Consider the following 22821-nt stretch of genomic DNA (forward strand, 5'->3'; position numbering starts at 1 on the left):
CAAGCTTGTAGAGCTGCCATTTTTGAAAAGTCGTGAAAAATGCGTACAAATCTTTGAATATAGGCTTTTTTAAGTGAACATTTGTAACTCAAAATTTGCTTCTGGGGGGTCCCTGGAACTAACCTTCGAAGGATTTGAAATATTCAAGACTTGTACACATTTTCATAAAAAAAAAAAAATAGCTGTGAGCTTGTACATCTGCTATTTTAACGCACAAAATAATGCGTAATAATGCGTACCCAGTTCCCCCTATGAAGAACATTCATGGGGGGCCCGCAGTGAATGCTTGTACCCAGGGCCCAGAATTTGGTGCGACACCCCTGTGTGTGCGTGTGTGTGTGCGTGCTGTAGGAGGCCATGTGTTCCACTGTATGATGTAGTGTGGGCTGTGTTTCTCCCAACAAATCAGACCCTGGCGAATGTCACCCCGCTGCCTCGGGGAGTAAATATCCCTGGGAAAGCCTGATGAGGAAAGGCCTCCTGCATGCCTCCACTACCCAGCACACAATTTACAATGGCAATTTAGGGATTTAGCAGACGCTCTTATCCATGAGGCAGGGCAAGTGCACCGTCAGAATGAGCAGAGAAAGAATGAACCTAGTCGATAAACAAGGTACGTATTAATCATGCATGGAGTGCAGAGAGAACAGTGTAGAGCAGTGGTTCTCAACCTTTTCAGGTCATGACCCCCAGGATAATCATATTTTAACTGGGGACCCCCCACCCCGACGAGCACTAAGAGTTGAGGCATTACATTTTGTATAGCACAGTTCTATTGTGAAAATGTCAGATCTACATGCTCACAACGCCTCGCGTGTGGGTGATTGTGAATGTCTACTTTCTCTCTTGGGTCACACTCACAGGCTAAAACGTTTGGGAACCACTGGTGTTGGAGCCTCAAAGAAACTAGAATATCAGGTAAACATTTTGAATCTAGCATCCACTGGTGGAAAAAGCACTCAAGTGTTTTAATTAAGTAAAAGTATCCAAACATGCAATGTAGATGCGATGCATGGTGAGCTAATACATCTTTGTTTCAGACAAATGGGGAATGACTACATGTAAACTAGACTCTGTGCCTGGTGACATTTCAGAACAAAACTAGAGGGTGGCAAAACAGTGACCACGGTCCATGTAAGGCCTATTTCAAATTATAGCCATGTTTATAGACAGGTGTTTTTGGTGATTCATTCACTTATTGTGCTAACCACTCAATATTTATGACTAAACAGTGACTTTTACAGCTTGGCATACAGCAGAAATGGATTCAGTACATGAAAATCATATAGAAACAACACATGAAATACTGAAAACGCCAGCCGCTGTTTTCCCGGGACATTTTTTTTTTTTTTTCATTTACGGTCCAGGCTATTAACTACGCGAAACCCATACATTGTGCTTCAGTAAGCTTGGAGTTTCTGGGAAGGAAAATGCTTGCCTATTACGACATGTCCACCATAGGGATGGCAGGTTGAGGTTGGCTATAATGAATGTATGTAAGAAAACATGTGTCTTATGACACACATGTCACACGGATGGACGGCGGGTGTGGGGATAATACATGCTCAGAGGTGCAGAAAATACGCATAAATTGAATTTCAGGTTAACCACTTAAACCCTATGTGGTTGACCGGTGGTGTCCCCAGGGCTGTATGCTAGTACCTGTGTTCTGTTATTGTCGGGAAAGCTTTTGCATGAAATAGCAGATCGGGCTTGTCGATCTGCTGTTTTCAGATGCTGATGCTGGGGTTTAAGTGGTTAAATCATGCGAACACAAGCGGGGGTGGCGATCGCCATCCCTCCGGGACCCCCAAACGATGCCTGTGTGCTCTCTGCGTGTCAGGTCGGCTCACGGCTGACAGAAAACATAACGTGACGGGGAGGAGAGAGCTGGCCATGCCAGGGTGGCAGGGACGTGCAGAGAATGTTAGAGAGGCAGGGGCTGACATTTGTAAAAGGGCCTTTTGGTGAAAATATAAAAAATAGCAGAGCTCCAAGCCAACGCGTCGCAACGCGACACGTTGTGAGCTTGGAGGTCGGCTATTTTCAGTGCTTGATACCACACTGAACTAAGCATAATCAAGTCAATACTGGAGATGTGGCGTAACGGCATGAATTTCTACACAGAGAGGGCAATTCTTTCAACGAAGGAAGAGTTTGGACAGGGTAATTCTCTTGAATGCTGCCTTCAGGTATGGCAATGGAAAGAGGGCATTTGCATTTCTTTCACCATAGTAAAAATGGCATTCATGGTCCGGAGAGGGCACTTTTTACAGAAGGATAAAAGGGCAGGGGCTCGAGCCCCCTTTGATGTCTATGTGTGCACGTGGCTGCAGGGTGGGCTTCTCTGGTAAACACAGAAACACACCAGAAGTAGCGAAACAACGCAGCCTTAATCAGCGCCGCTGCACCACTGAAACCCGATACAAAGCCAAACTCTCAACACAACAATCAGCAGCATTTGGCGTCTCCGTCGTCCCCGCCTCCCCCCGGCGTCCCCTGGTCCCAGGTTTAAACGAGACCTTTTCTTTAAACGGCAAACCCTCTCAGGGATCTACAGATCACTGGGGACTTCGCTGAGCAAGAGAGAGACACAGAGAGAGCAGGGACATGCTGGCCATTGGGAAAAGCGGGACAACTCCCGAACGGCCGGTTCATCCCCGGCCGGTCCAGGCCGGCCATTAGGAAAAAAATAAAAATAAATGTCGGCCTTCGTTCCATTTTGGGGGCTGGGCGGCCAACAAAGTAAATCGTCACTGTCGGGCAGAAACCTTGTATCTCCAAGTTTCAAATTTGTAGATTTTTTGCGCAAAGCAAAACCCTGCTTCATGATACAAGGCCGTCGCACAAAAGTAGTGAAAACAGCAGATCTACAAGCACACAACGCCTCGCGGTGCGAGGCGTTGTGTGCTTGTAGATCGGCTGTTTTCACTAGTTTAAATACTTTTTAAAATGATAAATACAAAACAAACGGTTTTGGACATACAAGGTTTCCACCCGACAACGACGAAATATAACTCATGTAATTGGCCCACTGGCTTGTCACTCGTCATGATCTGAAATGACAAATCTTTGAGTAGCAGCAGCGCTATAGAGAGATCTCTCTCTATAGCGCGCAATGAGGGCCTCTCCAACTCTTTTTTCCGGGCTGAATCAGGTGCCCAGCACGTCCCTGAGAGAGAGAGAAGGGGGAGGTTTCACTCAGAAAGACCCATTAAGGGCCCACATGCCCATTTACCCACAACAAACGGCATCAAACCGTGGCCCCATTAAAAAAGGAAATTGCTCGAAAATTACCCCGAAGTCAATTAGGGTCATTATTTTGTCCTTCAGTACAGTTGGGGGATGTGGGGGGGGGTGGGGTGGGCACACCGTCAGGGACCTAAGCACCTTTTTAATTGACGTGTTTTAAAAGGCATTTCATAGAACTGGAGGGGGTTGGGAGGGAGAGGGGTTGAAACACCTGCCATTTAATAACACACACAGTCATCATCATGGAACACTGGGGAAATAAGGCCCAGACAGGCCAGTTTAAACAGAAGGAGACTCATCCACCTCTCTGTTGTTGTTGTTCTTGTTGTTGTTGTTGTTGTTGTTGTGCTGCACGGTTACATCATGGCTGATTGGAAACAGAAAGCAACATGGCCCCTATAATCATCCACTAGGGATGGGACGATATGAACATTTCATATCACGATCATTGTGACAAAAGAAATCGCGATTTACGATTATATCGCGATAATCAAAATCCATTCTCCTGGCGTGGAACGTTTGCCATAAAATAGCCGATCTAAAAGCTCGTGACACGTTGTGAGCTTGTAGATCGGCTATTTTTTGGCAAAGACATTTGATAGAGAGTGAAAAAAAAGACTATCAAGTACGTATATTATATAAGTACCTTTTACCAATTATAGAGGGTTTAAATGGTACCGGATATGCAGCTCAGCAAATAAAAGGTGAATTGATCCCAGTGCGTGACGGAGGACGATTTCACGATACATTAAATCTACATTATCACGACAAACGATAATATCGCTTATCGTACCATCCCTAGTTTGTTTGTTGGCGGAGGTTCCAGATCTGCAGTGATTTCAGTGAGGTTGGGTTTTGTCTCCTGTCCTCGTACCTACGTGCAGACATCAGGATAGGACATCAACATCTCAAAGCAGTGATAAGAAAACATGTCAGTTATGTAACACGTTGTCTGGGTGGGCTGAGATAGGTGGTTAGTTAGGTACACAGCATATAGGCTACTGTCACGTATCCTGTGGTATATACTGTATGCTGTATGATTGTGGGGCTATTTTCTGCCGCAGCTTTGTTGTTGTTGTATGACGACTTTCAACCAGTGGTGTAAAGTAACTAAGTACATTTACTTAAGTAAATTTTTGAGGAATTTGTTCTTTACTTTACTTTACTTTATTTATTTATATGGACGGGACAGTGTATATTAATGGACGTTACATAAAGCAATGTAAATATACCGGACTTAGCAAGAATGCTAAATTCAATCCGTAGTCCCCACATGAAACATATATACCAACAACAACAAACTTACATCAAGAGAAGACACCTAAAACACATACATACAAGTACTATTCCAACAGTAAGAACCCTACATTCGCAAAAAGGACGATTAAAAACTATACTATACATACATGTGCTATACTTGAGTATTTCCAATTTCTCCAGCACTGTCCTTTCAGGAACAATCCAATGTCAAAATGCTTTAAGTACTTTTTGATGTCTTTCGTATTTTTGTACTTTTATTCAAGTACGGAACATTTTGAATCCTGGACTTTTACTTGTAACATAGTACATCGTTGCAGTATTGATATTTTTATTTAAGTAAAGAATGTGAGTACTTTTTCCACCACTGCTTTCAACCTGGCATATTCCATATTTTTGGCGTGTCATTATAGAAGAAGATGTCAAAATGTTAACCGATCGATCGCTCACAAATGTGTTGAAATCAAAGCCGGCAGCCTCCACCCTCACAAACGGACATTGATTTCCTGAAAGGACAATCCAATGTAGACACAGACGGAACATACTGTATGATCAATACACACGAGAAATTAACACTTGAATGCGGCGTGACACGAGGACAAGGAGTTACGTGGCACTTAGGTCTTATTGAAAAGCACTCTGTTTCTCCCAGCAGTGATTTCCACCTCTTCCCTTAAGTGTAAGGGCAGAGAGAGAGGGACACCTGCGTTCTTTACGGGGCTCCCATATACCCGTTGGACCATAGAGGAACCACGGAGACAGGGGCGTCACACCAAATTCTGGGCCCCGGGTACAAGGATTCACTGCGGGCCCCCCATGAATGTTAACTATTGAAAAATAGCAGATATACAAGCTCACAGAGTGCCGCGCTGCGAGCTTGTATATCTGCTATTTTTTTTAAATTGTGAAAATGTGTGTAAGAAAACCTATGTTTCCATGTCAGTGGTGCTCAAACATTTTCATGTCAAGGACCTACAAAATGATATGTATTTGGCCACGGACCCCCATCTCAAAATATTTTGTTCCAGGGACCACCCAGAAGCAAAATTTGAGTTAAAAATGTTCGCTTAAAAAAATACATATATTCAAAGATTTTCACACATTTTCACGACTTTTCAAAAATAGCAGATCTACGAGCTCGCAAGTGCCGCGCTGTGAGCTTGTATATCTGCTATTTTTTCAATAGCTAAAGTTACTAGGGCCCCTCCACCTTGGGCCCTAGTAACTCAGTCCCACTCCCCCCCCCTTGTGACGCCCCTGACTGAGAGGCTGAGTGGCATGGGGGGGAAGCCATAGAGGCCACGCCGTGTCACACACAGGCACAAGTAATTCAATCTCCTTCCCCTTGAAGCCATATTTGATTACTGCCACTCATAAATGCTCTCAGGTTATAGGTGTCCTCCGGGTCCATTTATCAGGTCAGCCCTGGGAGGCAGGATGCTTTTAAAGGAATAACAGTGAACAGTGATTTGACAGTACCGTACATACAGGAGCAGTCTGGGAGCCAAAACGGAATGCCTGTGTGCGTGACTGTGTGTGTGTGTGTGTGTGTGTGTGTGTGTGTGTGTGTGTGTGTGTGTGTGTGTGTGTGTGTGTGTGTGTGTGTGTGTGTGTGTGTGTGTGTGTGTGTGTGTGTGTGTGTGTGTGTGTGTGTGTGTGTGTGTGTGTGTGTGTGTGTGTGTGTGTGTGCCGTGCGTGCGTGCGTGCGTGCGTGCGTATAATAACAAAAATAGATGGATAGATATATAGTTTGAATACTACTTACTATAGGATGTCTGTCTGTTATAAAGAAAGCTTCCATCCATAAACTCCATACATTGTTTCTTCAATTACTGTATTGACATATTGATTAACCACTTAACCCCTATATACTTTGTTGCGCGGGATCCCCCAGGGGCCTATCCTTGGCCCGCCTCCTTTTTTCCCTTCTACAGAGACAACACCAGATCTCTTTGCTGAACACTCACGTTGTGAGCGTATGGAAATGCAAATTGCAGTGGAACAGATCATTGTTGGTGACTTTTAAATTCCTGGGAATATACATCTCAGAGGACCTCAAATGGGCCACACACACACACGTTACTGTCTCTGGCAGACCGCCTGGTTTCCGTAAAGCACGGTAGAGGTTGGTGCAGACAGCTCAGCGCATCCTAGGAGGGTTTCACTTACTCCGGGAAATAAATGAGAGTCCATGTGTGGCCAAGGCTGAGAGAGTCATCAGGGACAGTACAGAGGTACACATTACACAAAACACAAAAAAGGCCTGAGGGCTTGTTTCCATTATGGTCCTATGTATTCAATTCATCAAGTCATAGGCTAGAACGCTATATAAGAAATCATGAGTAAGACTATTTGTTTATTGATTATGAGTATTGTAAGTGTATAAGTATATAACGCCCCTGCTGCGACCACGGCCAGGCAAACAATAACGTCAGACTTCTGAACAGTTTTTATTCAGCAACAATCAGTTGAATAAGAGATGCCTGCACCCACTGCTCAAATAGGACTCTCGTGTTTATAAACTAACCATTGTCACGCACTTATACGTGTTTCTCTGTTTACTTATCCTACATTCTGTTTTACTTCTCATAACTGTATCATTGATGAGCCTGCACAAACGAGAATATCACCCGCCATTTACCCTGTAAAATTTGATACTGTAAATGTGACAAATAAAGACTGATCAATTGCTAGGGGGCCATAAGGTTCATGTGGTTATAAACAGAGCATTGCACGACTACTGAGTGTCTTAAAAAATACTGTATTGACGTATTGATGAATGGATTAAGAGGTGTTGGGGGGGGGGCTGCCGATCTGCATAAAATAATTGAATAGTGATTGCGTGGAGCAGGCGGATGGGAGGGGGGTGAAGAGGTGAGGGACAGGAGGTCTGTTGTTCTAATTCCACTAATGACCTGGGGGTCACTTAAGCAGCCAGCAGGCTGTCTGCTCTGGGATTTGAAGGGGGACCAGGACAGTAAACACACACACACACACACACACACACACACACACACACACACACACACACACACACACACACACACACACACACATACACACACACACACACACACACACACACACACACACACACACACACACAGAGATCTTAACCAGGATTCACAATCCTTTTCCTTCTCAAGGTTTCATTACCAAAGTCTGATACTTCCTTTTTTTTACGGCATGTTAGATTATTATTTGTTTCTGGAAACCTGTGGCCCATGTCTGTTATGCCGTTCTAGTGCCGTTCTAGTATACGTATTGAAGTATACGTCAATACAGTATTTTTTAACGGTTTTGGACATACAAGGTTTCCATTCGTTTTCCAGAAAACTGAGGTTTTAGAAAGCGTTTTGAAAACGGCCTCTAAATGGGCACCTCATGTCTAGCCCCAGGTACATACATGCCTAGTAGGCATGTATGTACCGTATAGTATCATATCGCAAATAGTATATAATAGTATCGTATCGCAAAGATTCGCAATATATCGTGATACTATTGCATCGTGACCCAAGTATCGTGATACGTATTGCATCGCGAGATTCTTGCCAATATCCACCCCATTGCCTACTACTTTTTGTCATCAGATGGGTGAGGCCACTTGAGCCTTTCAAATGTGCTCTGATCTGGAGGTCTAAAGGTTGAATCACTGGTCTATGAAATATGCAACAGGCGACAAAAAGCTACAAAACAACCTAGCGTGACCAGCTCCGTTGCTGCCAAGTCACACTGCCAAGTGTGTAAATGAAAAGGGTTGGGTCAAATAGCACAGGAAACTGATAAAACGGCCAGAATGACTTATTTAGCAGGAATTGCTGGGAGAGAGAGAAGGGGAGAGGGGTGAAACAATAAATACAATGACGCAACAATGACGCTTCACTGCGTCAGCGTTGCACGTTGACACAAGTTGATCGACTTTGAATTGCGGCGTGTCACGCAGGGAGAAATATCGGGCGTTACTGCTTGGCTTTGTGTCGCTGGCTTCCATTGACAATGACTTGTGCAGCCTGTTGCTTTGATGTCACCAGTGTGTGAACGCAATATTAGTGTGTAGCCTATTGTGAGACTGGTATAGTCCCACAAGACGGAACAGATGGGGTTGATGTTTTCGATTAAAACGTGAGAAGAGAAGAGAAGAGAAGAGAAGAGAAGAGAAGAGAAGAGATTAGGGAAGCGAAGGTTCGCGTGCCAATGTCCCAGCTGCTGTACAAGCTGATTGTTGTGATTGTCTCTCATAAACGGGGCTGCTGGACCAGCCAACAATGTAATAATGAGAGAGGGGGGGGGGGGGCAGAGGGAGAGAGGCAGGAGTAATTATGCCTGATTTATACTTGGTTGCATCACGCATAAAAAATATCAGATCTACAAGCTGACAACGCATTGCGCAGCGATTCGTTGTCAGCTTGTAGATCTGATATTTTTGGTGCACACGTGCCAAGTGGTTGACTGACAGTCCTCCTGCCAGAGGAGAAGCGGCGGGCGGACGGTGGCCGCTATTTGCACACACCCCCGCCACGCCATTGGCTCTCCAATACACGAGACCCGCCTTTAAACCCGCGCCGGGCCACAACCCCCTTCCGCCGTGAAGCGACCAATCGGCTTTGAGAATTGTGGGCAGCAGTGGTTTGGGTTGTCACGGTAACAAATGGCCCCTGGTAGCGCAGGTTTCCTCTGCAAATCTTTACCTTCCTCCGCTTCCTTCCTTCCCTCTCTCTCTCTCTCTCTCTCTCTCTCTCTCACTGTGGTGTAAAGTAACGAAGTAGATTTACTCAAGTGCTGTAATACATTTTGAAGCAGGCCTACTTTTAATTTTCTTGAGTAGGCCAATTCCGTTTTTCCAGTATTTCCATTTTTCAATACTTTATTCTATTCCACATCATCTCAGAGGCAAATATTGCACATTTCACTGCACCAGAATTATTTTACAGCTATACTTTGCGGCTACTTTGCAGCTATACAGATTTAGATTATTACTACAAAACATGCATACATGCATTAACCAATTGTGCCTCATTTTATAGTTTTCATTCAACAAGCTGATCTACAAGCTTACAATGTTGTGAGCTCGTAGATCAGCTATTACTGTAAGGTTTTGAATACGTTCCTTTTGCTAAACTTATTATTTACTATATTGTGGTACACCACCAACTGCTGTCTCTCTCTCTCTCTCTCTCTCTCGCTCTCTCTCTCTCTCTCTCTCTCTCTCTCTCTCATTACCTCCAAAGCCATGGGAGCGGAATTGTTCGACGGTTGTTTCCATGTGAAACAGTGAGGGTCAGTGCAGGGGTGTGACGCACGGCATTGTTCCCTCCGCGAGGAGAGGAACCTCGCGCCGCGAGGCCACTTCCCGTCCGCTGCGAAAAAACATCGGCCACTTTCTCACACAGCTTTCCTTCCTCCCCTGCTCGCTGTACTACCAGCTCAAAACAAAACGGAGGGAGAGAGAGAGAGAGAGGCATCGACAGTGAAAGAGACAGGGAGAAAGAGAGTGATGGAGGGAGGGTGCAAGGGAGAGCAGGAGTAAGGGTGAGAGAGGCAGTTATAGAGAGAGTAGAGGACAGAAATGAAAGAGAGTGATGTGGAAGCAACAGAGAGAGAGATAAAGATAACAGTATGTAGGGCTGTCACGATTATGACATTTTACACAGTAATTAATTACACAAATAATTGCGATTAACAATTTAATTGAGTTTTTGGTAGCTGAACACTGGAGCATATTACATTTCTGTTTGGCTTTGAAGTTGCACAGGGCAGACATGACAAATAACCTAAATATACAAAGGAATGACTGGCATATTTAATAACTTTATTCTTTATACATTTATAGTAGAAATAGCCGATCTACAAGCTCACAACGCATCGCGATGCGATGCGTTGTGAGCTTGTAGATCTGCTATTTCCACTACTTTTGAAAGTGTTCGAAACTATGTGAACATTTCTCAGAAATGATTATGACGATTACGCAAAATCATTGCAATTACCTCAAATAATTGCGATTTGACGATTATGTAATAATTGTGACAGGCCTAACAGTATGTTTCATTTAAACAGGGATCATCCACCCTGCAGTGCCTCCACCCTCCCCAACCTCCCAACACACACATCCACCTGTCTACAGGTAGCCCTGAAACATGACGCTCGTGACCTCAACCTGGTGTTGAGCAGTTTAGCCAATTTGCCTCGTACGTCTACAAAAACTGTCAGATTTCAGAAAAAGTGCTTACTGAAGACTCACGGATGTCACAATATGGTATGCTCAAGCAAAATTACCCTTATCTTCCGCATTGTTTAATAAAAAGCATTTTAATCCGATTGGTCGCCATTTTCTAAAAAGGTTTGAATGTATCAGAGTACAGTACACCTTCTTATTAAACAATACAGGGGATAACGGGTAATTCTGCTTGAGCGTACCATGACATCTGTGATTGAGGTCGATCCATGGTGGTCGTGCATGCGATATGTTTCAGGTCTAGTCTACAGGGTGGCTCAACTGGCTCAAAAATATACAGTGGTTGTTTGGCGCTGCCATCGGGTTTTGTTTCCCCCCAGTGTTGCTGTTGCTGTCATAAGCGACCTCCTGTCCTGCATGGCCAGGTCCCTCATTGAAATTGAAGATTTATTTAAGGTAAACCAAATCAAAATAGCAAGCGGTCCATCACTGTGCTTGGCTCACTCACCGCCCCTATTTTCCTTGTCATGGCCATGTGTCGTTGTCTGTCTCCCAAGCGTGACCTTCAGCGATGGGCGCCAAGCTCACCACGCCCCTCCTCTACAGTACCTGTGCTACCTGAGTCTGGTCACGTTCAACACAGAGGCACATGACATATTGGAAACCAGTGGTGTAAAGTAACTCAAGTACTGTACTCAAAGGGGAAGACCACCCATTTTCAATATTGAACTATGTCATTAATATACTTTAGAGGAGTTGTGTGGAGGGAAAAAAAAGGTTCCCCCCTTCTGTGTTGCTTAGAACTAGAGGATTGATTTGTGGGTTTGTATTGCAAATCACACCGAGATTACATCACACCGGTGTGATTAACAATACAAACCCCAAAATCAATCCTCCAGTTCTGGGCAATTTTTAGGTACTTTTACTTTACTTGAATATTTCCAATTTTCAATACTTTTACTCTGGGGGAAAATATTGTACTTTTACTCCACTACTATATACATTTTGGCCATTTAAAATGCGCATTGTGAGCTTGTAGATCTGCTATTTTTAGACATTTTATACATTTGAAAACGTGTGAAACGGGACACTCTGCACAGTGAGTACTTTTACTTTTGGTACTTTAATTCCATTTTGATGCCAATACTTTTGTACTTTTAATGTCCATATTTCAACTTTTAATGTTTTATTGTCGCAGGCCCATTAGCTGAGATGGCGGGAGTCTGTTTCAAAGCGTTGACCCCTGGGAGAATGATTCCTGGGTGGAGCCCAACACCTACTGTACCATCAGCTCCCAGTACTTACCGCACGACCCAAAGCCGTGCTACTCGTACACAGAGTCGAACCCATGGCCAAGTGGCCAGTGTTTCATTATAATCAGAACCACCCCTAAATGTGGAGGTACTGTATGTCATAAAACATTTCAAATGTCAAAGTATAAGGTTCCCAGAACTCGGGGTCAGTACTAAAGGGGCCCAAATTTGCTTATGAGAACTGTATCTTGAAAGTTGAAACGGAGCTCTAGTTTACTGAAACCTGTGAAACAACGTTTCACAGCGCGGCATGGTTTGATTCGTTCTTGTCGTTGAAAAGAGCCAAGACATTTATACCCTCCCCGCCCGGCTTCCCTTCTGCCAACACGCCTCTCCTCCGCCTTGCAAAGTGGAAGTAGGCCCCGCGGATGACTCAAACATTCATCAGCATCTTCATAGAAGCCAAACCATGACATACCGTAGCCTAATATTTGGCAATTATTTATGTCTTAGTGCATGGGTTCTCAAACCTTTTTAGGCCGTGACCCCCAAAATAAACATAGATGAACTGGGGACCCCCACCCTGACAAGCACTTGGAATTGTAGGTATTACATTTAATGTCACTCGGTTCCACAGATAAATATTGTGAAAATAGCAGATCTACATGCTCACAACGCCTCGCATTGCGAGGCCTTGTGAGCATGTAGATCTGCTATTTTCACAATATTCGCCACTTGCTTACTTAATATTTGACAGTTTGGCCAGTTTGGTATTAAAACGGTCTTGAAAGTCCTTAAATTGGCACTTTATAAATGTGCAGATACACTGTATACACTAGATTTTTTTTACATTAAGCTAATCATCTGGGGACCCCCACAAAATGGCCCGACCCCAAGTTTGGGAACCACATTTTAGTGCATTTAATGCTTTACATATATAAAGGAAAGAGTACTTGATATACCGTTGTTGGACCAGAATGTGTCACTGAATCTTTCCTACAGTTATATCGATCAGAACGGATATAAACTGTAAGATAAACTAATAAAAGATCTGTGCGAATAAACGCCAACATGCATCTACTCTGAACAATGACATGGATATTTGGTTCCAGGCATGTTCAGTATATCAGCCAAACGATGAGTCAGCTGAAATATAATCTATAACTTCTTTTTTTTGTGCTTGTGTTGTCTTTAATATTAAGATATTTTCTGTTTCTGCCTAGAGTGCGTTTTTACAAGGCTCATGTTCCCCACGAACACACGGTGCCACGTCCCCGTCCCCCCCAACCCCCTGTTCGGTTTCAGGGGTGTCACACCAAATCTGGGCCCTGGGTACAGGGATTCACTGTGGGCCCCCCATGAATGTTCTTCATAGGGGGAGGGGGTTTATTTTGTGCTTTAACTATTGAAAAATAGCAGATATGCAAGCTCACAGTGCGGCACTGAGCTTGTAGATCTGCTATTTTTGAAAAAACTTGAAAATTTGTCTTTGAATATTTCAATTCCTTCTAAGGTTTTTTCAAAAAAACTATGTTTCTACTGTATGTCAGTGGTGCTCAAACTTTTTCATGTGAAGGACCCACAAAATGATATGTATTTGGCCACGGACCCCCATCTCAAAATATTTCGTTCCAGGGACCCCCCAGAAGCAAAATTTTTGTTACAAAATAATGTACGCTTAAAAAATACATATATTCAAAGATTTGCACACATTTTCACGACTTTTCAAAAATAGCAGATCTACAAGCTCGCAGCGTGGCACTCGGAGCCATGCTGTGAGCTGGTATATTTGCTATTTTTCAATAGCGAAAGTATAAAATAATTCCAGGCCCCTCCACCTTGGGCCCTAGTAACTCAGTCCCACTTTCCCCCACGCCCCCCTTGTGACGCCCCTGTTCGGTTTACAACTGCAACCCCCTGCACAATCACTGTATGTTTTATTGGGGCTCTATGCAAACCGCCGTAGGTCCACCGGGGACGAATAAAATGATTATTGAGTGAAAGGAGCGCCATTCGCCACACAGGGGGTATAGAGTTACTGCCCAGGGCTTTTAAAGAAGACCAGGAGAGCTGCTCTGTAGCCGTACTAAATGAACTGCCTCTTAACCTCTTCAACCAAGACACACGCACCAGGGACATGCTGGGCCCCTGATTCAGCCCGGGAAAAAGAGTTGGAGAGGCCCTCATTGCACGCTATAGAGAGAGATCTCTCTCTATAGCGCTGCTGCTACTCAAAGATTTGCCATTTCAGATCATGACAAGTGACAAGCCAGTGGGCCAATTACATGAGTTATTTTGTCGTTGTCGGGTGGAAACCAATATCCAAAACCGTTTGTTTTGTATTTATCATTTAAAAAATGATTTAAACTAGTGAAAACAGCCAATCTACAAGCACACAACGCCTCGCACCGCGAGGCGTTGTGTGCTTGTAGATCTGCTGTTTCACTACTTTTGTGCGACGGCCTTGTATGATGAAGCAGGGCTTTGCTTTGCGAAAAAATTTACAAATTTGAAACTTGGAGATACGAGATTCTGCCAGTGACGATTTACTTTGTTGGCCGCCCAGCCCCCAAAATGGAACGAAGGCCGACATTTTATTATTTTATTTTTTCCTAATGGCCAGCCTGGACCGGCCGGGAATGAACCGGCCGTTCGGGAGTTGTCCCGCTTTTCCCAATGGCCAGCACGTCCCTGAAATGCACGGACATGTACACTCTCTCTCTCTGTCTCTCTCTCCCTCTCTCTCTCTCTATCTGCTACTACAGCTCGATAAAGATCAGCTGACATGTTTTCACAGTGAGATCTCTGGCTTAGTGTTATCTACCTCTAAAGTGACTCGGATGACTACCAGAGCGATAAAAGTCTAGTTGGTTGCATCCAACTTTATTACAAATCTGCTCCGTCCGGCAGTGGATCCCTATGGAGACACAAATAGCCTGCTTAGTTTTTTCGATTACTCACCCCATGGAGAATATTTTTTTCTTCTTTTTTCGCATTCCTAGGCCAATAATTTGGTGACCAGCAGTGGTCCTCTATGGATCCCAAAGAGACTACTTTGTTCCCTATGGAGACACAAAGAGTCTCCTTAAATTATTGGCTTAGGAATGCGAAAAAGAAAAGAAAAAAAAAAAAGAATCCATGACTTCAAGTCTGCATGGGGTGAGTAATCGATAGGAAAAAAGTCATTTTGGGGCGTGCCGCGTGAACTATCCCTTTAAATGGCATGGCTGTGTGAGTGTGGTCATGTGTCATTTTTTTAGGAACGGTTCCAACACTGAAAAGAATAGAGTGCAATAAAAACCCTTACAGGGTAACACACACATACACACACACACACAACAATCCTCCTTAGATCAATGTACTGTAGAAGGCTGGGACAGGAAGGAGGGAGGAGCTTATATAGCATCGTCGGCCAATGGCAGCGGGCCTCGGGGGAGGAGCATGGCGTCTGACGCAAAGCAGGAAGCCACCTGATGTGAGCGGGGTCACATGAACGCACTGCGCTGTCGGTCACATGGGAACAGGTGCTTCCTCCATGAAACACACACACGCACGCAACGCACACACGCACGCACGCACACACACACACACACACACACACACACACACACACACACACACACACACACACACACACACACGTACACACTTAAATACACACACACACACACACACACACACACACACACACACACACACACACACACACACACACGTACACACTTTAAATACACACACACACAAACACACACACACACTTGCAAACTAAATTAGGCCGCTGGTCATCTCCTCTCTCCGCTGTGTCACAGAGGCTTTCCCAGACATCCAGCCCACGCGCACACACACACACACACACACACACACACACACACACACACACACACACACACACACACACACACACACACAAATAAACACACATCGCATCCTCAGACAGAGCGGGGGGGGAGGAGGAGGGGGGGGGGGGGTAGCGGGGAGGACGGAGGAGGACAGTGCGATGGCGCACGCACACACACAGACACGCCCGACAAAAACACCACAGGAAAGTCTAGAGAGCAGACCCCCCGTCCCCCCCCCCCTCCTCCTCCTCCGACCCCCAGGAAAAAACAGACAGAACGCACGCCGTTTCATCACACGTGAAGAGAAAAGGAAAAAAAAAACTGCGACGCAAAAACATCCGAAACGAGCGACAGAGAGAGAGGAGAGAAACCCATTGAAGTTTAAAAACGACTTGAACCCTACAGTATAATCGTTACTTTCGGGGCAGAAACCTCTTATCTCCATATTATCGTCACTGTCGGGTAGAAACCTTGTATCTCCAAGTTTCAAATCGGTATGTTTTTTCGTGAAGTAAACCCTTACAGGCATTGTGTGCTTGTAGTTGAGTTTAAATCAAAATGATTTAGTTTAAATCATTTTTTTAAAATGATATATACAAAACGAACGGTTTTGGACATGACGATATTTTACATGCTTGTTTCATAAAGGAATGCCCGACGACTTGATCATTACAGTATGTCGTCCACGGCGCTTGCTGACAGTATGTTGTATGATCAAGTTCATTAACACACAAACGCATCAAAAGTGGTAGATCCACAAGCTGAAAATGCAGTTTGAGTTAGTAGATCTGCTGGTTTTGAATTGGAATCCGTTTTTTCCCTGTAGTAACAGTTTCTACACTTGACAGTTTCTACAAGTAACTGGGTTCTACACTTGGCCACCCTCCTCTTTTCTCTCTCTACACCATATCTCTTCTGCGAAAATATATGCCTTTTCGCGTAATCTTCCAGAGTAGATCCAGTACTATAGTAGGGTTCACACGGTTAAAACGGTGTGGCGAACAATAATATAAGATAAGGTCATAAATAAACCAGAATAGAAAACATCCTTCCTCTTGTATTTCCTCTCTCAGAGGAAACCGTACATAGAATACATAACAGACGGTGTGTGTGTGCGCACGTGTGTGTGTGTATGTGTGTGTGTGTGTGTGTGTGTGTGTGTGTGTGTGTGTGTGTGTGTGTGTGTGTGTGCGTGTGTGCGTGTGTGCGTGTGTGCGTGTGTGCGTGCGTGCGTGCGTGCGTGCGTGCGTGCGTGCGTGCGTAGTTCAGGTTGGTGAAAGCCCTCCAGGAATGCATGTCATGGAGTGTTCATATACGTGCAGCTTTGCATCACAGAATGAAACAATAGCACCATCATCATCACAGCATTACGTGTAAGGAGGGGGGGTTACTGCGGAGGTCTGACTCATTGTGGGGAGGTGCACGTATGCAAAGCCCCCCCGTTCACTCTTTCCAGTATGCACACACACACATTTGGAAGCCATTAAACTTCTGACCTGGGGGGTGGGAGTGGGAGGGGGGGGCTTGCATCTGAAGATGAGCAGCTGTAGATTGCATCCCATGCCGGTCTAGACGCTTTCCTGGCCGTGATTAAAACTCTGGAGTGTTGAAAAGAATCTCGGGGGGAAAAGTAAGAAAACCAAACCCTTATAAAAGCTGAAATAATGAACCGACCGTCCGATGAGGGACGTTGGACGTTTCTTTTTCTGTCAGTCGCGTCTCGTCTGAATGCTAGTTCTGCCGTTGCCAGGAAAAGGAAAAAAAAACGCCTGTCGGTCATTGAGTCTTTGGTCTTATATCGTCGCTGTCGGGCAGAAACCTATTTCAACTTTTAGTGTGTTTCCGTAAGATAACACCCTACTTGATCCATACTCAGTCATCATACAAAAGCATAAAAAGTAGCAGATAGGGAAGCTCGAAACGCGCCACAAAGCGAATCGCTTCGAGGTTGTTGATCTGCTGCTTTTGCTATTTCTGAGCGGTGCTAACCGCCCCTACGTCTGGCTTAAGCCTCTATCAGAGTCCAGGGTGAAGAGCTATTCACTGCAAATTTTAGGTGTAAAGCTATCCATGAGAAAATAAGTGTAGGCCATCATAGTCAGTCACGGTGAAGTCCTATCACTGTGACTGACTGGTCTAGATCGACCAATCAGTGAACAGGGTGATGGGTCGATCTGTCTGAAAATAAAAACAGAGAGATGTGTCGGGGTTCGCGGTGGATAGCTCTTCACCGCGAGTAATGATGCAATGTTGTAGTTTTATGACTTAAAAAGACTACACCGCGGTGGATAGCTTATCACCGCGATGCCTACTATGATAAGGGCTTTATTGTGTATGTATGTATGAGCACAGAACTCCATGTATGGAGATAATTGACGTCAGTTAGTGTCCGTATGAGTGTCCTTATGAGCACGAATGTACGGAGATGACTAACGTCACGGAACGAACAACTCGCCCAAACGGCTGAAGATGCTCCGTTCTCTTCAAATTGCTTAATTTTCCGCTCAGCGCTGTCATGTGCCCGACCTTGTAGACCCGCTGTTTTGTGGCGCGACAATCGCCGGGCGGCGAAGTACATAAATCGGGGCTAAAATGGTCCCACGGGGGAAGAGACGCCATATTGACTTTTTTACACGCACAGACTGTCTGTCTCACATCAAGTTAAATGTGATCCAGTGTTCTCCTCACGGGACCCCGAATAGAAAGACCTATTAGGTTTTATGAGAATTGGGATGACGGGGCGAACTCTGGGGGTCTTGTGGTGGGTTGGTAGGCGGGATATTTTTTATGATGAGGCTGTTTCATTGTTTTGGGTGTTTTTTGGTGGGGGTAGACAGCTTGAGGCCAGCAGACACGGTGCAGTCAGACAGACAGCTGGCTGGCTGCACCACCTTATAGAAATGTAGAGTCAGAACATGGTTTGTCTAGGTGGGGTGATGGGTGGGTGGGTGAAGGCCTCAGGGTTGGTGCTAACTATAGTTGGGTATCGAAATTAGGTAGGTACCGCATCCAAATAATTCTGAGAGTGTACTCTGTACTCTCAGATTTACAGACCTGTAAGGGTCCATTTGGAGCCCCCTCAAAGAACCTTGAGGGTCCCTCGACCTCACTTTGGCGGAGTGAAACGTTTGGAAACGTTGTGGTGCTTTGGTGGAGGTGTAACTCCCGGGATTCGAACCTTGGTCTCTCTTTGATAAGGAGCCCTGAAGCCAAACTTCTTAACCACTAGCCCCTTGGGGTGGGGTGGGGGGGGGGGGGGGGGGGGGGGGAGATATTTATAGCTATAATACAGTACCGTATGTTATCCAAAACAGTTTTTGTTGGACGGTACCGGGGAAATATATGGATTGTCTCTGACTATGGAATAAATCTTTGAATTCTCGAGTGCACAGCAGGGGGTATACATATATTATGTTTTGTGTGTGCATGCACGTGCACGTGTGGGGGATAAATACAGTGCACACATTCCACACGCTGATGCCAGTGACCCCCATCAGAATAATGTTTACAAGCTGGCCGTCCTTCTGGTCCAGGGGTCGACAGTGTACAGTAAAGTAGAGTTTCTTGTACAGACAGGTCCTCTCCATTCTGACGTTAACCCTTTGCAGTCTCTGTCCTGAACGCTGATAGTTGTGCCTGGGTGGAGAGGGTTGAGGATTACAGCGGTGATACCGTCAACCGTTTTCATTTCAAGGACCCCCAGTTTGATATGCATTAGATTCTAATCTAATGCACAGTGGTTGAGAAACACTGTGCGGGTCAAGTGTGCCCCTTGAAACTGCTTGAAAGCCAGTATTGTATTTATCATTTTAAAAATGATTTAAACAGCCGATCTACAAGTAGATCTGCTGTTTTCACTACTGTTGTGCGACAGTCTTGTATGATGAAGCAGGGCTTTACTTTGCGAAGAAACGTACAAATTTGAAACTTGGAGATACAAGGTTTCTTCCCGACAATGACAATATTTACACCCCCGTATTATGTTGGTGTGCCCATGGATTCTTGGGACAAGAAAAGTGTGTCCATGCAGAAAAAAGTTTGAGAAACACTGCATTAGAACACAGACACGATTTTGATCTATGGTTTTGTTTTATCTCTGGAACCGCAATCTATATTGTGAAATTGAACTCATTTCGAGAGCATAAAAATGTCTTAGGGCTAAGTGCCATTCACGTTGAGCACTATAACTAAAGATAACTATATCGTTCACCATTCTATTTTGTTTATAGTCAGAGTTAATACTGCCATCCACTTGACTTGAGAATGATTTTTACAACTATATTCTTATAGTTATAGTGCTCATTGTGAATGCACTTTACAGGCCTGACCCCTGGGGGTCCCTGCGGACCCCTCGTTGAGAACAACTGTTTTACAGCACATTGTGTACAGAATCCATCGCTCAGAATGTATCTGTTGTTTCATTGACCACGTGGTATTTGCATGTCCAGGTTGGCTGCTCTCTGGTGTCAGAAAGTTTTCATATCGGTACAAATTGGAGAATGGTACAGCCCACAGCAGTGGTTCCCAAACCTTTTAGCTCGAGACCCAAAAGTTAAATTAGACGTTTGCCCGGGAACCAAACTAGTGAAAACAGCAGATCTACTGGCTCACATCGCGTTGTGCCGCGTATATGAGCTTTTAGATCAGCTATTTTCACTACTTCTTAAAATTTGTTTTCTAATTCATGACATTTCTTACATTTTTCATTTATTTAAAGGAGCTATAGTCAACTTTTTCTTGAAAATGGATGCTAAAATAAAAATAATGTTTTGAAAATATTTTATAAAAAAATAAGCTTCATATATGTGTTTCTATTCAAAGATGACCACACAAAGCATAAAATAATGATACAATAATCATTTTGGCCATTGTCAGACCGACACTTTGTTTACATTCTAGTCTATAGACTAGTATGTAAACAAAGTGTCGTGTCGGCCCTACAATGAAAAAGTTGACTATAGCTCCTTTAATAATGAAATTACTTAGAAAAATCAATGATTCATGAAAATCATTGTTTTTGGGGAATGTTTTGAAATAAGAATAATTAAAAACAAAATGTAGGAAACCAACAATTAAGAGACCCACAAATGGGCCCTGAGGCCTACAGTTCATTGATTCTGATATATCTGTGATAGGTCAATAACGTCCACAAAAAAAAGACAAATAGATAAATCAGTCTAGCTAGATTGAGACATAATGTAGACATAGGAGTTATACATTTTGGAACAGTCACTCAGGTAAGGACCGTCCAGTGTTGACGTGTAGAGCTGTGTTGTTCTGGAGACGGCCTGAACAGACAGACGCCTCGCATCAACGCCGCTATCAGCCCAGAAAGTAGAGCAAGCGCAGCGCCGCGGAATCCCTGCAGGAATAACTCCTGTCTTTATCCTTGTGCAGCGTGTTACAACCGCTGTTCCAGCTGTTTAGCCTGACAGCCAGGGGTCCACGCAATGGATTTATGTTAGCTCCTCTCACCCAAAAGATGCATCAAGAGAAAGCCCTGCGTCAGCTAAAAAGGCACCGACGCAGCAGCTACTAGGGATGGGACGATGCGCGATATTATCGTTTATCGTGATTAAAAAGCACTCACGATAATCGTATCGTGGAGATTTAATTTATCGTGATATCGTCCTCCGTCATGAGCTGGGATCAATTTACCTTTTATTTGCTGAGCTGCATATCCGGTACCACTTAAACCCACTATAATTGGTAAAAGGTACTTATAATACACATACTTTAACTTGATACAGTCTTTTTTTCACTCTCTATCAAATGTCTTTGACGCGTTGTGAGCTTGTAGATCGGCTATTTTTTGGCAAATGTTCTGTCACGTGCTGGTGTAGTGAGGACCCAAAAGCAGGACAGCCAGGCAGGTTGTGCATCAAAAACCCATGGTTGGGTGTTTAAATAAACAATAGGTGAACACTGAACAGCACAGAAATCACAAATACAAACTAACTAATGCAGTGACACCAAACAATGACTTGACAAGGACTGACTGGGAAACAAGACTAATATACACATGATGACTGATTACACGAGATACAGCTAGAACATGAACACAGTACATAGAAATACAAGAACTAGACAAGACAGGCAAAGTCTGTGACTGTGTCATGTTCGGCCCCAGGATAATGGATTTCGATGATCGCGATAATATCGTAAATCGCGATTTCTTTTGTCACAATAATCGTGATATGACATTTTCATATCGTCCCATCCCCTAGCAGCTACCTATAACTGCCAGTAACATTCTGTTTTTTCACGCGTGGAAGCCGTTTGGCGTTTGTTTCCCAACCGTGGGGGAGTTGTTGGACGTGGGCCCGGGTTCGAATCAGAGCCACACACACATCAAAGTGTACCGGGGGGGGTAAGGCTTTGCAGCGGGAGCCGGAGCGTGGTTCTGTAAATGTTTCTCACGACGTATTGTGGACCACCTCGCATGTGTTTGGGCCTGTTTGTGTCTCTGAGGCACTTTGCTCTGTGTTCACTTGCCGCCTTTCTGTTACTCTGTTTACACTATCATTACGGCATGGCCTTGGATGTGTCTTCCCACTCTAACTGCAGCTAGCTGGATGCAGCTATGTGCGATTGTGCGCTCAGCTGTGTGTATCGATTACTGATCCCATGGATTTCTTAGTTTTTATCGCATTCGTAAGCCAATAATTTGAGGAGGCTCTTTGTGTCTCCATAGGGAACCACTGCTGGTTATCAAATTATTGGTTTAGGAATTCGACAAAAACAAAAAAATATATATCCATGAATTCAAGTCTCCAAAGCCAATGCTAAAATTACACAATGCTTTCCCGGTTTTAATGGGTTAAAGCTTCACTGTTTTAAAACTGAAAGTGCTGACATTTCTTTTTTTTTTTCTTTTTTTTTACAATAGAGTCTGCCTGCTTGCTCAGGGGATAAATTGAATCCATTACCTATGTGCTACCCAAACTGAGACATGTACAGTATCTCCACATTTAGACTTTTTTTTTGGGGGGGGGGGGGTATTTTTTCAAGATGAATCGTCAGTAAGAGAGCAATATTTGTTTGCAAC

Source organism: Nannobrachium achirus, assembly GCF_963921795.1.
Source record: "Nannobrachium achirus genome assembly, chromosome: 16".
Lineage (NCBI taxonomy): Eukaryota > Metazoa > Chordata > Actinopteri > Myctophiformes > Myctophidae > Nannobrachium > Nannobrachium achirus.